Here is a 19,347-nt window from a genome sequence, read left to right as displayed (position 1 = left end):
ATATTTCCATAATCCCTATTTTTATTTTGTGCATGTATATGAGCGTGTATGACCACACCTATACACGTTCAGAAAGAATTTATCAATCTGTAAAACTATATGCACGCAAACGTTGTCTAATTGTAAAAAGACCTTTGTAATAATATGAAAACTGTCTAATTGCATTTCTTGAGCACTTTGGACCGTATTGCACTTTGCCATGGAGTACTGAAGTGGCAGGCTGGGATTGCCATTTAGATTTTGGGGCTAAGAATAAGTGTGGACTTAGCTTGTCGCTTACTATATTATCCTGAATCTCTTAAAACAGACAAATTCTGTAGTTTAGTCTTATATTTTAACACAATTTATGCAAGTGCATTCATATTGTTTTAAAACATGAAATAACAAAAAAAAATATATCTTTGTCTATTAATTTTTCACCTCTTGGAGACATATCCTGACACATCGCCCAACATCTTATATTTGTTTATACTTTTCTTTGTGTTGTTCCAGTTGGCATCATGGTTGAGAGTTTGCACGTGTGCAGAATGAAAATAAGAGAGCTCAGTTGAGGAAATAAGGCCCTCTCTGCAAATAATGAGAGATATAATCACTCCTTCCACATGTAGGAGCTAATTCAGAAATTTTGACTAAAACTCAGTGACAATTCTCTCCCTTCCATGGTGCCAAGGTCATGCAGCATTTCACAGAGGAATCACAGCTGAAGAAGCAGCTCCCTTGTCACTAAGTTGGTTTGGCTATCAGGAACAACATTAGAAACTGAACTCTCTCCTGAAAGTGCCTGTGCTTAGCCACTATCTCTGTTAGAGTCTGTATGGTCTGAATTTTTCACATACCTTTCATATTTTCCCTTTTAATATGTTCTACAGCTCAGAGATGTCTCATCCCCTCAGCCCACAGCTACAAGCTACTAGTCTGGAACCAGGATTAAATCTAAAAAATGTCAAATATAATGAAAAAGAGCAGAGGAGGAGACTGTGTGGCTTAGTGGAATGGAAATGGTTTATGAAGTCTTTTACCTCCAACTCAATGCTCTACATCTTCTGCAGTCAGTAGTCACTGCAATTTTTGAGCATTTGATAGTTGTTCAGTGACCTATGCTAAATAAGTTGTTAGTCTCAGCTGAGCTCCTTGTGACTAGTGTCCACATCACAGAAAAACATAGCATCTGACACTGAGAGAATTATACATCATCGTTGGTGATATTAGTAAAGAACTGAAAGGTCAGAGAATGATGGGAACTTATCCAAACGTAATTTATACATCCATTTCACTAGGATGTTATTAGCAATTGCTGAATATTATTGATGCTATTTTGACACCTTTTTCTGCTATTAACAAAGTACCTTAAAAAGACCCAGCAGCCATTTTACATTTAATAAAATCTGAGAACTATAAAAGATGGTGACAACTACTTATTTGTTTTCCTCTGACTGCCTATGTAGTCACAAAAAATACACAAAGATAGAGGTTGCCATCGTCCAGAATTTCTGCAGTCTAAAGTTCGATCTGTGTAAAATGATTTATACCATGAACATTAAAATATTTACCATCACTTACATTAAAATTATTTACACCTTTTACTTCAGATAATGATTAAACATTCTGAAATGTTTACTGACTCTACCTATTCCAACTTCATCCTTTAGAATCTAATAAAAATCAATGTTGTGAATAAGGAATAGATTCTTTAGCTTAAAAAGTTACACAGTCAAAGATTGCCTAAACAGGAGTTTAAAAGTTTTTCAGTTTTAAAAAGATCTGAAAAGACGTATTTCAGCAAAAAAGAAAATGTTTTCATCCCAGCTTTTACCAGGAAGTACTGGAAACGTCCCTTATTCTATAGAAATTCCGAGTTCATTTAGTTACTTTAAGGGATAGGATAGAAGACTGATATAAGTATAACAATTTTTTTACTGCTTTCGGAAACTTTCCAAATACCCAAAACATGCAAACATTACACATTTGTTTCTTTTTTTTTTTTCTGTATTAGTGCCAATACTTCTGTTTCTGCTCTTCTTCTCAGTCTTCTCCTTCCTTTTTTAGTAGCTCTCTTAAAATGTCAAAATTAATCACTTTCTAAGCTTTACAAACCAGTTAAGATTTACAAAGAAGTTCTTCTAATTCTCTGCCGCATGCCCAGGTAAATCTCTTTATTTACTCTGTAATTTTTAGAGGAAGTGTTTAACAAGTCTGTCGCACACAAACAGGAAACATTTTATCAGGCAGACAGGAGGGTACTTTCGTCAAAAGGATAATGGAAATAAATTTTTCACTCATATTTTAACAAAGAATGAATATACTGTGTGCATTCATCCACTTTAAAGTCTGTTTATTCAGTAATTGAAATAGATGTCTGGATGTTATGATAAGTCCAGAGGCCCTCTTAAGGAAATTAACCTTTAAATTGCAGTTCTATCATGTTTTGCTATCGTATCTAATGTGTCAAAGCAAGCAGGAAAATTAATCCAATTTTCTTATTTGTTGCCAGTTTCATTTTCATTCAGATTCTTTGTGAGAGATTCAGTTTTTGGTAGATGTGAAGTGCCTGAAAGTCAGGAAGCCAAAAGTACTGCAAACAACTGCAAAAGGATTTAATGTATGAATCATATAAAATTAAATATACCTTTTAAAGATGTATATTTATATATATATATTTACTGGGATATGTTATAATGTAAAAGGTGATAATATCAGCAAAAAAGTAAAGCATTGAGCTATATTAATATATCTCTAATATGTCTCCAGAGGAAAGGCTTTCATACTTTCCCAGGGTAAATAACTTCACAAACGCAGGCTATCAATTACACCTATAGAGACTATACTTTTAAAAAAATCTTCATGTCCCAAATAAAAAAAATAAATTCACAAACACTGATGAAATGCATCACATTTTTATCACACAAGATAGCTCAGGTAGTTGTCACTTCACAGTTTGCTAAAGCAACACTGATATGTGAGTTATGCATAATCCTGAGGTGGTCTATAAAAGTGATGCAGGTGGGTAGCAACATTTTTCAGAGGTGACATGCCACTTCAGAACTTAAAATCCAATCTTTTTTTTTATCCCACTTTTCTCTTTCCCTTTTTATTTTTCCTTTTTATATTTTCCTCCCTTCCCTCTTCCCTTCTGGTTTTCCTTCCTGTTACTCCCTTCTGCTTCCCTTGTCTTCACACATTCGACTCCTCGTTACACCAGAAGCTGTCAAAGGAGAATACCCCCCTCTGTCTTGCAACTCTTTCCTAAGATTAACAACCTCTACTGGTTTCTGGTGAATCTTTCAGCTACATTAAGTATTAACTCTTTGTGGGATTTCTTTGTTTTTATTTCTTTCCTTTCCTTTCTCTCCTTTTCCTCTTCTTTTTTTTTTTTTTCCTTGTCTGTAGAAGACCTGCAGAGTTGTATCTGCACCACTACAAATTTAATTATTTCTCTCATGTTTCATGATATTTTCTGCTCTATCGTTAAAAACAAAAAAGGTTTGACCCTAGAAGAAGTAGAAAAATAGAAAACATCTATCAAAGGATTAGCTCTGGTGGACCTAGCACCCTGAAGAATATTATACAGGTGAGTCCCAAGACTTGAAACAGCAAAGGAAACTCCTCTTGAAGAATGGTGTTATTGATGTGCTTTTTCTTTTCTTGATGATCTGCAGCTTTGTCTTGCTTGCAGATTGTGTTCTATTTTCTATTATAGAAAATATATATACTCTAGAATATATGTACACTAACGAGGTCCTTAAAAATATGAATCACTTGATCTGAAAAATCTGTGATTTACAGAGGACTCTGTTTACAAAGTGGAATAAGCAGGCTGAAGCACCACCAATCATAAATCCAGTTCATTCCCATACCAAAATAGAGGCAGGGCAAACTAGTGACTATACAAACTGAGTTAAAAGATCAGTTGTATCAGACTGTAATGCCAAAGCTGGCCTAGAACACAGAGTGGAATATGGAAACTAATGGCAGTTATTTACATCTATATTAATATCTTACCTACTTGTTGCTCTGCATTCTCTGAAAACTAAAGGAATCAAGGATAAGGGAAATAATTTTCCCAGAAGCCCATATGTTCACATTCATATGTGTGATATTTTTCAATCTAGTGAATGATCTTTTTAAAATGTATTATGCCATTGTCTTATGTGTTTCTTCACTCAAACTTATCATTTGTAGAAGAAATTTGGCTAACCTTCATGAAGCAGTGTTCAAGAATAAATTAATATGACAGCTTTAGAAATAATTCATGAAATGAAACAAAAACTTCCTTTTTGAAAGAAAAAGATGATCCACACTATAACAGTCTACTCACATTATTTTCTATTCCTTGTGCTTTTCACTGCCACATCCTTCCTTCTGTTCCCTTTATGCCATTGAAAAGTTCAGAGATTATCTCTGTATTGTGATCTGGAACATTCAAAGATAGTACATGATGCTTTACACGCAGGAAATGGAATATTACTGACAGGTCAGCAGAGCTAGCATTCAGCATCCAACTATCAGCAAAATAAACCAGAAAACCAGAGAATTCACGTTAAAGCAGTTTAACGTTGTAGCATCTACTCATCATGTAGAAACAGACTGTTGCATGTTTAGGTTGTTGTACATGCATCTAGTGCTCAAACTTCAAATGGTGTGTTTCAAGCTGGTGTATCAGAGCCACCAGTATTACAGTGCCTAAGAGAAGAAAAAAATTGAAATTCTAATTCAGTACTGGATAAACACTTCCGTGTGGCCTGACTCCAATATCAGCACTTCATTGTAATGGTAATGGCAGTTCTGGTGTTCATTCTAAAATCCTTAAATGTACTTAACAACCTGTTTATGCTTGGAGTGTAGTGAGTTTATGGGGACAGCCAAATGAAACAGATAAGTATATTATGTAAAACCGTATTCTGAAATGTTTATTCTAGCAGTTAGTATGCATCTGGAGTAAATTTGTAGACCATTATCCTCAGGTTGCATGCATTTTAAATAAAGAATATTTATTTTAATTTAGAAACAGACAATTATGTGGGAAATAGAAAGGTTTTGACAGCGCAACTGTAAAATGAGCATTGTCTGAAAAGGTATAGTCATCTTAAATTTATCGTTAATATTTCATGCATCTGAATTTCTCTCGCATGTAGGTTGTGTGTTGTTTCAGCCGTGGATCAGCAACTGCAGCTATTAAAGCTCTATATTCATTCGTATATTAAAACTTTGTTTAGCACAATGGTACCATTTCCCCCTTTATCCAACAAACCACTTTCTGTAATAAAATCAAGGAATCGGAGTCTGGCTTGTCCTGCACATGCATGTGTGTAGCAAGGCATCTATTTATCTTTTTGTAACCATGGGCACTTCCAAAATGTCTACCACCATTCCAATTGCAAATACTGCTTTTAAATGGCTATTCACTATTCAAGACACTGTCAGTCTGATTTTTCTAGCTGTGAAATAATTTTTACACAATTTATATTAATCTTTTGTAACCTCGTAAGGTAAATTACTTTTCTCTGCAAATGCTTTCTCTATACAACACATTTACTACATGTGGATTTCTGTGGCAGATATGAAAACTAGACTTTTCTTAATACCAGTTAAAATAATAAAAAATAGCTACACTTTTGCCAAAAGAATTTTGTAAAGAGATGCAAGGACAGGGACTGGTAATATTTGTAATACTCTTTTCCTAGATGAATCATTTTATTTGAGGAAAAGAAATTAAGTGTAATTACATTAGTTTCTTGAGACTTTTATATTCAAGCAGGAGATTTTATTAGTAAGTCAGAGACAAGACAGAGCTGTACCTTTCGACATGAGCAGCAGATTTGTTAAAAAACAACAGAAACATTCATAAGTACAAAGAAGCGAGTCTCCTTTTTCTCCCTGTCATCACATTCTGTCCACATCTTACTACTCCTGAAATTTATATATAGGACCGGATAGAATAAGTAAAAATTAACAATGTTTTAAAGCTAAGTTAGAATATTATGCTCTTTGAACACCGTTATAAAACAAAACCACTAACCTTTTGTCAATGTATCCTGTCCTGAAGAAAGTAGAAGGAAATTTATTGACTAGATTTTTTTTTCTAAAGGAAACAGATTTATGACCTTCAATAATGGCCCTGAGAAATCTGAAGGAATTATGGATGCAGGTATGTTACCTAGGGCATATATATTTCCATGGTAAATGCCATCAGGAAAACAACCATATGAACTAAACAAGCAGTAAGCAGAGAAAACCGTGAGAACACAACTTTCGCTTCACAACTTTGTTTCCCTGTCACAAGAAAACTGTTTCAGGGCAGAACTAAAACTGTTTCCAACACTCTCTCTCTGAAGAATGCAGCTTGATTTAATGGTACAGAAGCTGTGATTTTTACCCCTAAGGCACAAAACAGCTTTGATACACAAGAGAAAATATGAATGCTTAAGGGGCAGAACAGTAAGTTCCCTTTCATTAAGAAACTGTCATGCATATAATGTAAATCTCCTGTGGGTTTGCACACATCTTGTTCTCAATGGAGAAAAAGTGTGTAAGATTCTTTGAATGAGGAAAATAATCAGAAAATAGCATCTGAGGGCAATGGGTAGCAGATATGCCTCATCAGCAGCCATAAGTGACTAGACAGATCCAGAAATTTGTATCAGCCTGACTTTCCCTTCCAACTGCCAATATAAAACTGATATTACTAAGCACTCAATTCTACAATACTGGGGGGGAAAAAAAAAAAAAAAAACCCACAAAAAAAGACTTACACTCCTATGTATCTAACTATAGCTTGTATTTGGAAATAAACCTCAGATTTTGGTAAAGGTTGCTGTTGTTAAGATAGGATAGCACCTTGTGGGATTGAAAGTAACAGACTCACCCAAAGCTAAAAACAAAAAGTAAGCCCCCTCAAAACAAAAATGCTTTATGCACTTGACCCTGAAGCAGATTTTTTTTCAGTTTCAGGTGTACAAAATAGTTTCAATGGACAAATTTAGAAATTACACTAAAAATCAGTGTCTAACCTTAAGGAAAATCATAGGGTGGAATTTATGAGACTAAATCAACAAATTTTCACATATTTTTTTTTTTAAAGCCAGGAATTGTTATTTTGATAGTCTGATCTGATTAAATCATTTAAACTCAGGTCTTCTTTTTCAGCAACAACAAAAATATCTTAAAACCCTATGGTTTAGTGGGGGAGGGAGTCAGCTAAGCGTAAAAGTTTCAAAAAGGTCTGGGAGCAAAAACTCTTTAATGTTCAATGTTTTCCAAATGCCACAGATTTTAGAAAATATTTTATGAGCTTACAACATATGTTCAAATTTAGTGAATCCTTTTCTCCATGAATAATTCCCTTGTTGTTTTCCAGGGACCTTGAATTACAAAACATGCTGGTCTACCCAGGGAAGTACATGTTATGCAAACAATGAAGAATAGCAAGAAAGAAAACTTTGTATGCTGTTGTTGTTCTTTCCAGAAACACAAATAATCCCAGACTATTCACCAGTTACCTTAGAGATGAACTAGCGACTAAACCGTCAGGAAAATTAATCATTCTCTTGTAGGAAGAAAGTGCTGGGGGAAAATGTACTACAGTATCTGCAGTGGTGAGACAAGTCCCCTACCTGCTGCATTTAAAGAATATGAAACTCTTTTCTAGGTATTACTATGTTAGTGTAGGATGGGATGTTATCTTCGTAGAATAAGGCCAGGGAACAACTTCTGGCTTTACAGAGGAGACATTTACTGTGACTTATTCATACCAACCATCTATAGTGGGGCAACACCTAGCACTTAATCATGATTTCTTATGCAAACAAAAAAATACAGTCCCAAAGAACAAGGGAACATCGTGTTGGTCCAGAATATATTTGCCTGCCCTGATATAAAGGGAAGCTAGTTTGATTATGTGAGTCTCAGAAGAAAAAAAATGAATTGGCAATTTACCAGTGACAAAGAAAGCAAAACACCAGCAATGGATAAACTAAGCCTGGTGGAAATGACTGACATGAATCAACTGTTGCTCAGCAAGTACTTTTGTGACTTTAATCAAACACTAGGAAATGTAAAATCGAACTGGTCAAAAGTTATTTCTCTAGCTTTAATTTTCATGGAACTAACTTTGCATTCTTGAACGCAGGACACATCTGAGGCACAGAAGGCCTTAAGTCAAAATTGCAGATAAGTGTATTTGTGCTGTGATACAATATCAAAAAGAGTTATCTTTATGTCTTGGTTTGAAAAAGACAGGTGTCTGTGGAGGAAGGCAGGAGCCTCCCTTGAAATGGAAAGTGCAACCCCCTTCCCTCCAAATTATTATAATTTTGAAATTAACGGGCCTTCAGGCAAAGATATGGGGAATAGGAATAACAGTTCTTTACTAATATATATATATATATATAACACAAGGCAGGGAAAAACAAACAACCCACTGGTTTACACTGACAGAGTCAGGAATACAACCTGCCACCCTGTTAGGGTGGCAGTAGCAGTCCGATAAGATGCTGGCTGCAGTCCTCCTGAAGCGATGGATGTAGTTCTGTTGAAGCAGCGATCAGGTAAAAGAGTCTGGTCTTCCTCCGAAGGTCCAGTGGTAGGTAGGTAGCTCTTGTCCTCTGGAACTCCAGTGGGGGGAAAAGCTCCTCTGGGAATCCAGTGGAAGAAAGGCTGCTAGGGTGTTCAAAATCTCCGTTTTTATTTGGCATGGACTGCTTGGCTCCTTCCCCCCCCTCCCCGGGCGGAGCATCTCACAATGGGACGGGGAGTCGTGAGGCAGTTCCTTGATGGGCCATTAACAGGAGATAGCCCAGGAGCGAGTTATCGATGGGTCAGGCGATAAGGCATTGTTGTGCCCAGTAACAGGAGATAGTCCAGAGGGGGGAGGCAGGGAGCACCGCCCCACCTGGTCTCAACAGCTCCTGAAGATGGTAATAGAATATTTTTTTTTCCTTTTGGCACATTTTACACTGTAACCCAGGACACTTTATCTAGATTTTAGTGTCATTGGAATGAATTATGATTAAACTATAATTAAAAAATCAGCTTTCTATGATTTTTACTGCTGTTCCTACAGAATGCTACAGTTCCTAAGAATTTTTCCTGCAATGCTTATTCTCTATTTTGAATTACTGAGGGAAAACCCAATGATTTAAAATGAAAAAAACAGGCAGCCACTAGACTTACATTTTTCCTCCACTATAAAATGAATACACCCTTAAAAAGCCTCAAGTTGTTCACTGAGATAGGAGAACCACTTTAAAGAGTGTGATTGCTTGAGCCCTTGACTGCGTTTGTAATTTCTTGTGTGAGCTCTTCAACCTTCCTAAATTTTGAGGAACAGAGCTGCAACTTCAGCACCTGGCAATGGTGCTGCCCTTAGACTTAGCAAAAATAGGTGTTTGCTTGGCACAGTAGACAATGGGGAAGGCATCATGCACCTCCACCCCCTTATTTTTGTGATGCAGGAAGATCTAGAGTAGGTAATTTGAAAACCGACAGACATAGGTAGTAAGGAGATGGAAGGGATGTGTGGCCAAAGGGTTTCTTTAGGGCCTTGCATTTCCTTAGCGGCAGCTGTCTTCCTATCTTTCCCAATCGAAACAGAGTCACAGTCTGATTCCACACCTGATATCCAGCTTGGCACTTAGCCCAACTTGGCTTTTCTGTCTGTAAGGTGGAAATCTGGGTTCAGGGATAAGAGAAAGCAGGGTCATCTTCTGCGCAGTGTTGGGAAGGCATGTGGATTCAGGAAAGGGGCCTTGCAATGAGAGATCAGACCAGCTTAGCAAGAGGCATGTAAGGAGGTTATTGTACCTTCATTCTCTCAAAATACAGCCTGTGTCTCAGTGTTCAAAACCCCACTGCTTCTTTCCCCCCTCATCAAGCTTCAGGGTGTCATTGACTTCTCCTAGTCCCTCTCCCGATATCCTCAAACTATCTGACTCCTCTGAGTCTGCCTAGAGGTACTCTCCCATCTCAGATCACTTACTTTCAGAAAATTAATTTTTGCCATTCCATGGACACATCATTTTGTCTTGACTTCTAGGATAATGGAATTCAAATTTGGTTACTGCTGAGAAGCTTGAGGCCCTCTCTAGGTAGAAAATACCAAATGACACACAGCATTTGGCAGTGAAATGGAAAACTTATCAAAATACAACTAGCTCAAAAGGGGTAGGAATGCCACATGAGTGGAACTGGAAGTCATTACACAGGGAAGATGGGCCCTCTTCCTTGTCAGTATCAGAGCAGTTGAACATATGAGGAAAGAGTTTGTGAAAGTGAGCTGGAAGGCTGTGAGATGTGGTATCTTTGCCCAAGGAAGTCAATTTTGTGTAAGCTGATATTAGATCTTACTGACCATGGATCAGACCATAAACGTGGTAGCTGCATCTAAATATGTCTATCTGCACCTCTTTGGAGACCTGTTTCAATGCTCCATAAAAAAAAAAAATCAAAGGCATGCTGGACTTGAACTCTTGATAGCCTACTATTGTTACTATTATGAATGACTCTGATACCACTAAGTTGTATTGGTTGTCATCCACAAACTTTTCTTATCACACCTACCTAAGCTTTGTAAACCAGTCAGTGTCCCCATATTATGTCAGAGGAAACTGAGGCACAAAAGCTGGATCTCAGCTGGAGAGTTCACTTTATGGAAATGGTCTGTCAAGGTCAGAGTTTTAAGTTCAAAACATTGTACTGTTAAGCAAGCAGCATGTCTACACACATTCGTGTTCAAGTAGCTGAATCAAGATACAGCGAATAGGAACCAAAAGTCTGACTGAACATTAGCTATTGTCAACCCTACCCAGCTAAGTTTCTATGAAGTTCTGTAGGTAAACTCTCTTGTATTTTCTTATTTGCATATGTTATTGAATACATGTTGTGAATGTTTGTTCTGAATACATGTACTATATGTTCTGGAAACTAATCTCTCTTTCGTCTTAGACCACTATGAAACGTCAAGGACATGGTCTTGAAGCTAAGTGAGGATTCTGCCTATTCAATATGAACATGAAATAGGCCAATTTCTTTGTTGTTCTAGATTTTAAGAAAAAATGTACTAAAATAAGAATATAGTGTTCCAAATAAAACACTGTAAAACAAACTAATCTCTGAGTCTTTGGAAAACATTGTTTACAGTTCAGAACACAGAGAACATCCTGAAGTGACCATCCATCATTGCTCTGAATTGCTGGAGGAAGTAAAAATAAAATGAGAAAACAATCTAAGATTTTACATTAATTGCAACTTCAAGATGGTCTTACCACAATCAAAATAAGGCCAGTCTGATGGAATTTATAGATAGGTAGTATTGAAAACATATTTCAAGCCTCATTTTATGTCAAGGTACAAAAATCATATTTCAGATCAATGGTGTAATAAAATAGTACAAAGTAGCTGATGAAAGCTAATTTGGTTCCAACACAAGAATTCATCACGATAAACATATCTCTCATTTCCATGTATGTCATCCATTTTTAAAATGAATAAATCATTTAAATACAGATTTAACTGTTCCTACAAGTCATTACAGCGTTATGCACAGCACTGAAGAACTTAAACAATAATGCATTTTTCTGAATTCAGAATTATAAAAAATGGATTAGAAGGTTAAGTTATGCTCACATAGTAACTGTGCTCAAATGCAATTGACAACAAAACAACTGGTCTTTTCTGCGTGGCATTTCTATCTTCCACAGTCTTGTAGCAAACTAATAGATCCTGTGTTTTTATAGGAATGGATGAACGATTCAGATTAAAACCTACCCAGGTAAAAAAAAAATGCTGGAAACTGAGGGCAGAACATAGATATCTGTGAGCTGGATTGAACTGTAACTTGAACACTGAAGGCAAGGCTGAGACTTGTTGCATCCTAAGCACAGTTTGAGCCCTGCAAGGCATGGCAGGAATGTCGACTGCATGGCCCTTAATGAGAACCAACAAACACCCAGTGGAATGGGCTTAAAGATCTCGCCAAATCCCCCATGTGAAAACACGCCACGACTGTTGGACTGATCTCTTGATTTTTTAATTCCCCTTGTGATAAAGGGCTTGGAGGAGGGAGAAAGGTTTCTGGAGGAAAGGAGAGAGAGGGGGGCGGCGGGTGATGTTAAAAGGCTCCCATCATTTTCATTCTTGAGGGAAACCTAGGCAAAGTCAGAAGGATTGCAAGTCCCAGCAAACATAATCAAATTCTGATTTCAATACTAAGCTTTGAACAGCCTTGATAAGAGAGATGACTGGAGAGCCAGTGGTAAACTCACTTTATGGATTTTTATTTCAGAATTTTAATTCATTTACTCTAACAAACGTTGACCTTTTGTTTTATTCCATGTATTTTTAAGAGAAGCTCCTCAGAAAAGTCTCCAAATCCTCATTCAGAATTATACTAACTTTTAGTAATATTGTGACAGTGAATATAAAAGTGGAAACACTTTTCAGTGCGTTAACATAAATATTGAATAATTTGGCAACACACTAACTTTATTGAATTTATTTTTAATTTTGCAATGACTGCATTTTTAACTGTTTAACATGCTATTCTTATATTGGAATCATGAAGTCAGTTTAAGCATTATAAACAACACTGTAGACAGCATTCATCACTGCAAGAGCTAGTGGAAAAAATCCTACAATCTCTTTAGTTGTTATAATAGTGATGTTGATTTCCTGTTCACTATAAGGGTAATTAATGAAGAATTTGGCTGAACTGCACATACCAGGCAGCTAAGGTAATACTTTATGTACACATTTCACTACAGCATAACACACAATACAGGGCTTGTTTTCTTATTTTGTACTTTGAAAATCAATCAGGTCACCAGGCAACAAAAATATTGAGCTGTAACTATTAGTACTTTGCTGAAGCTGTGTGTAATTTCATTAATTCTTCTGCTAGTGCTGTCCGCCTGAGATACTGAAAATTTCATTACTGTCTCTGGATATATTTTATGCATAGCAAATGAACAATCAATTAAACATGATTTTTTTCTCATTCTTTTTGTCCCATTTGTCCCTAAACTTTATTAATGTTCTACATGACGCTCCCTCTTTGCTTCAGATTTTAAGTAATCATTGGTCTTTTAATAAAATTCACCTTTTCCTAGACTAAAAATACGCTGACAAATTAAAAAAGAGTGAATACTGTCGGCTATTCACATGGTATTCTGCATGACTTCAAGCTTTGTGATATGCTTAGAGATTTAGGAATGAAAGAATCTGGAATTCGTTTTGTTTCTCGTATCTGGTTGTACACTTATCAAAAGCATTTATTTAAAATGCTAAGACTGACTGACAATAGTAGAAACAAACCTTCAAAAGGGAGACTAGCAAAACCTTTGACTGACTCTAGTTAAGAGCTAATATGAATGACTTTGGGTCTTTCCTTCCACATAAGCTCAAATCTGAATTTCATCTCATGTAATGCATTTCCATTTCCGTTGTGGAGCAGCAGGGCTCCTCCTTACTCACACCCACCTCTTGTCACAGCAAGTGGCTCCAGCTGTAAAGGAGGGCTCCAGGAAGTATATTCTCTCCTTGCACATCTGCAGATTTCTTGATATGGTTAACAAGTACTTCACACTTCACCCTTCTACAATGAAATGCCAGAGATAGTAAAATACTGAGATTGGCTAATCTGGAAACCAGGACCCTCCACTTCAACAGCCTAATAGTCACTGTAATGTCATTCATATATTTATAAGTAGACTGAAAAAAGTGGATAGGAATACAGAGACAGGAAAACCCCATTCAGTATTCTGAACAGCTTTGTTTTTTTTTTTCCTTAAAAGTACACCATTAATAAGCAAAGCTGCCAATTAATTTCAGTATCTGTCACCAGCATGGATTTATGACAAACTAACCAGTCTCCAAAAGCATTCACCCACAGGATCTAATCAACCATCTTCTCAGAGATAGCAAAGAAAGCAAGGATGTACTAGGAAGCAAGGTCCACTCACGATGGACTTATAAACTACTAATAATTAGTTAGAAACACTTACCAATTATTTCAAAATACATCTGCTGGTGGCCAGAAGAAATCAAATATGTGCAATGCAGATGAGCCTGAATGGACTGTCTACCAGCAAAATTCACTCAAAGGATTGAAATAATAACTAAGGCTGTGACAATGTTTGAGTTCAATCATGCATATATATTTGCAGTACAATAAATATAAAATATGTACACCTAGAAGAGAAAGAAAGACATAAGTAAATCTTCTCACCATTAAACTCTTTCCATTTAACTTTGGACCTTGTCTGATGCATATTCTGGTCCAAGTTCCCTGGGCTGTGAAACCCTTGTCTTTGTGAGCTACTTTCCGTTATTGCCCCAGTTCTCATACTGTTTGGGATGGGTCAAATACAAAACATGCCTTGAATGAAAAAAAATTATAAAGTCAGAGCAGTTTTTCATTTTAGACCCCCTTAAATAGACAGGAAAAACACTGTATCAAGGTTCTTCAATATCATAAAGCAAAGTTGCTTTTAAGGAGTTCTTGCTGATAATATGGCTTTGCAAATACATATATACTGTCATTGTGCCAAAACTGGCAGCTCATTTAATTTTCAACTCTTCTCAAATGTAAATGCACACATTTACAAGCACATCTAAGTGGTCTGTGAACTATCTGTCCCACATCAAGCCACCCCACTTCACATAAAATTATCCCCTTTACTTGTAATAGAGTTATGTGTCTTGCCCAGCCATAGTGGAACTCCCTCTTTTCTTATCCCCCTTTCCATAATCTCACCTTTCCCTTGTCTGGGAAGAAAGTTTTGCCCAGGGCCAATGGAGCAGCTACTGCACTGCAAAGTAGGAAGGTTGAGACAATGTTTGGCGGAAGCACCCTGCTTCTCACTGCTACCCAATGAAGGCAGCAGAGGTACCTCTGCTAGGCAGCAAGCATTTTTGAAGAAGAAAGACTTTTTTCTTGGTGGAGGTATGAGGGACACAGTGTTGCAAGAGGCATTCAAAGCTCTGAATTGATGGTAGAGGAGGTACTTCTGGAACTATTTCAGTCTGCTACTTGCTCAGATTAATTTGTTTTTCCATGAAATAGTAGGTGCAGAAAATCTTTTAATACGTGTATGTTGTATCATGGTACCAGCTATTCTATCTATAAAATCTACAAAGAAGAAGTAATTTTCAGCCTTCAAACCAAATGTGTCATGAGGACTATTGTATCCCATGACTGTGATTGTCAAAAGAGATGTACATAATCCAGCAATTGTTTCACTTCCTAGTGCTTTTTTTAAATAAAGGTAACCTAATTTTGGGTCATGATTTTCTTTCAGAAATTAACTAGAGTTCTTCATGAGTTGCTGCTAAGTGCAATTTCCACCACCACTGTTGCTGCCACTACTTTCTGAAAAGCTCTTTGAATCACTGTTTAAAAAAGGAAAGGCAACATGTTTTCATCCTGTTCTGGTCTAATTTAAGGTAACATGAAACACTTTCTTGCAGTAGTAATTTGCTATTTAAGGAAAAGAGGAGGGGATAGTTTGTTTACTATATTTTACTTCTCTCCTGAAGCAAGGATATGCAGAAAATGTTACCTACATGAACACATTTCACATTTGAAGGAGAAGAGATGAAAAGTGAATTATGTTGGACAAGTAAAATGGTAGAAGTGGCATACTGCAACAGGAGAAGCCTGACAGCCAACAGCCCTACACTGCTCTGTTTGTTCCATATTGGTTAAAATATACAGCTGGTTGATGGGGTCAGAGAAAAGGAAGATTGTTCGTGTAGGTGATAAAAAGGGTAACAATTCCCCATCACAAGAAAATTAAGAGAACTAAGGAAATTTTGTTGTTCAGATCTGTGGATAGTGGAAAGGCAGATTTGGAACATTTAATCAGAAAGCTTAATGAAGTTAAAGATGTAAACTATTCCTCACATGTTCAAAATTCACACTAACTTCAATGGTAACTTCATATAAGCAAGGGATGCAAGCTAAGACATGAATTTACCAGTTAGGGTTGTAGCCAATTCACTACGTTATCTACAAACCTTTTTCCAAAAGATTATCATAAATTTGTTTAAATACAGAAAATTAGTGTGGATGTGTTAAGTGGAATCATTTTTTATTAGTAATAATCTGTTCATTTATTAAATTTTCTTAAAGATAATCAAAGCCTCTCCCCATTGTTCAAAAGCAATTCTGTGCAGAGGAAGATTGAAATTTTAAATGTAAGGAGGACATCTGAATAACAGAGGCACTGGGTGATATTATGTGCATATCTAAGATAAAAACAAACTGTACTTTGTGAACAAGGTAAAGGTCTAATAATAAAGGTGTAAACAAACTTTTTTTTGAAACATTCTGGTTGTAGACCAGTTGGCTGGGGCTTAGTACAATGCTGCTCCAGTGCAGAGCAACTTAAAATGCAAATATTTTGCATGAGCTTCTTCAGGATTCCCACAAGTAATGCGAGAGGCAGTCAAAATTGCAGCAGCTACAGCTGGGCCAGCAACATGTCACCTGCGAAAGCTAAAGCCTCTGTGGAGCTGACTGCTTCAGCCAGAGACTTTATGCTACTTGGTTAATGCTGAATGAACTGGTGAAGTCCAAAAACGGGCCCATAGCTGTGCTTGTTAATGTTTCCTGACACTTTTCATTATAAAATGCTGATTTTAGTTCTTTCCACTTTGCCATTTGGGCTCAAATGTTCCTTCGTGTCAGCTCAAAGGTGGTTGAAACATGTTAGAATGTCTTTTTTGCCAAAACAATCCAGTCATTTCTGAGAATGAGGCAAGAAGTATATGTTGTTTCACTCATGATATTAAAATCAAAAAGGAGGAGGGAGGAAGGAAGATGATAACGGAAGAAGTTATTTAAATAGTTAATATAATTTGAAACTGCAGACTGATATCTGGCAGCTGGGGATAACAATGTGGGATGAATATTGAAATTTGGCTTTTGTTGCCACTGCAAATTGTAAGATTTTGGAGAAAAAATCAGGCTTAGCAGAGAGTTCTTATGTGTTAAGCAGAGAATATTAGACAGGGAAGGAACGAAGGGGTTCCATTTATGGCTATGTAACATTTTTCTTGTATATGTAGCTCTGTGATATTTTAAAGCCAGAGGCACAAGAAGAGAAAGTAGGCAGAGTCTGTTGATCCCAGTATTATGAACACCTGTTCTAGCCATATAGGGGCAAAGGATGGAGCTGTGGGGAGTGGGTGCAGTGAGAAAGAGTATCAAAAGGATCAGGCACTGGGAGACGGGGACCTTACAATGTAAAAAGAGGAGAAATGTGGGATTTGTATTGGGGAACATGTCAGAGGAATTTAAGGATTAAAGATTGTAATTGATATGATGGAGAAAATGGGATTTAGATGAGAATCCAAGGCTTTGGAAAACAATAAGATCAGCAAGTAAAGTCTTTGAGGAATTGGCAGGATCTGTGACAACAAAAAAAAGTCTCCTTGAAGTTGGAAAGGATCCCAGCACTCTTGAACTGCTCCATTACTATGTTAGCTCAAGTTATCAGTAGTCTGTATAATGATTCAGTATTTCAATTGATAGATCTCAGTATTATTAATAAATGTATGGGACACTTTTCTGGTGATACATTGCAATTAGTCATGTTATAAATCCAAATTTAGTAATACTTGAGTAAAAATTGCTTGAACAGCTTTAACTGTGGAATCCCTGTGGGAATACACTAAGAAAAAAAATAATTGTGGAACAGTGTGCTGTTTTTCCTTTGGGAGGCATAAGTCATTCAGTACCTGAGAGGGGACGCTTCTGGAACTGAAACAAGGTTGTGAAATACAGATGATTGCTGTGGCCTGGATCCCCCATTTGCAGCAGAAATTGGAATATGTACAGTGATTGAGGCAAAGACTGTAGCAGGGAGGGGAAAAGAGTGTTTTAATGATTAATTCAGTCAATGCCACCTTGGAGAACAGAGTAAACCTCTGCTAGCTTTTCAGAGGTAACCACAAGCTATGTGCTTCCCGGTTTCCCATTGTCTGACTTGAAACTGTGGGCTGTTTTGCAGAAGTACTTTTGAACTCCCTCAGTGGCAGCTGAAGGTAATAGGAGAAGATATTTGAATTTAGCAGGAGCTGTACAATGCCGATTTTTGTAAAAAATGTGCCTTTTTTTTCTTAAACAAGGACAACTGAAACCTTGGTCTCTAAAGGAAACTCTCAGCTCATCAGTCCTTTTCCCGTTTGTGCTAGGTCTAGATGGGTTATTGGAGTCACATAATTTGTAACTGTGAAGAACTCAGAAGCTAATTTTATAGTCTGTAGGTTTTCTATAGTATGATTATCACAAAGAACAGTTTTCACACTCCATCTTCTTCCTACAAGGTGAAATACCTGAGGTGCTTTATTTTTAATTTTTAAACATGTCTGAATGTTCATGTATGTGGTTATTTGCTTTAAAGACAAGACCAAAGAGCGGAAAGTGGGGAGCTAGAGGTGATATTGCAGTCTTCGGGGTGTATACAGTCTTACACTGAGCTTAGGACACATCTGTCCCATCCAAAGAATTTTTTGTTCTCTACAGAGAATGTGCTCGATTTGAAGAAGTGATATTTCATGCCTTGTCCATACCCTCACCTAGAACTTCCTGAGGTACTTTACAGGTGCAGCATGTATGGTGGTGTGCATGAAGTCCAATCTCCCTTCTCTTTCTCTTCTGGCTAGACTGACATAGTTCTACAGCCATATGCTGTGTTTCTTTCCCATGTTAATTTGAGCACTGCAGAGGGAAGGAGATTTAGCTTGATACTGAAAAGAAACTAGACTTAGCTTAGCAGTCTACTCTCCTAAAGAGATGCACTGCAAAAGTCTATAAATTTGTCCCAAACACTACAGACTTTGAGGCCACACACAGAGCATTACTACAATTAAGCTACAACAGATAGAAGATGATTATTGCAGAACAGGGAAAAAACTAAACTGCTTGATCATGAGTTATATTTTACAGGACTCTTAAATTAAAAAAAAAAAAAAAGAAGAAATTGAGACAAAGTAACAAAGATCAATGGATGACTCTGGAAGCTGGTGCTAGAAGGAAACATTAGACAAGATTGTCATTCGGAAAATATTCCCTTGTTGGATTGATTTTTCTGTTGGTATATATTTTCTTCAGTTATGGCCAACATAAGTGATAACAGGATCATGAGATGAAAAAGCATTGAGAATGTTAGAGTAACTCATTTTAACATCCATAATTTGTTTTGATAGAGTTTTAATAGAGCTAAAAGGAAAAAAAAATGAATAAGGCAAATGAGAACGCAAATAACGGATAAAGGAACACTGGAGAGTAAATTAAAACGAGAAAAATATTATTCACCTCTAAAAAAACCCCAACAAAACAGTTACCGATTA

The sequence above is a fragment of the Leptosomus discolor genome, chromosome 4 (assembly GCF_034619465.1).
Source record: "Leptosomus discolor isolate bLepDis1 chromosome 4, bLepDis1.hap2, whole genome shotgun sequence".
Classification (NCBI taxonomy): domain Eukaryota; kingdom Metazoa; phylum Chordata; class Aves; order Leptosomiformes; family Leptosomidae; genus Leptosomus; species Leptosomus discolor.
This window is presented reverse-complemented; position numbering follows the sequence as displayed.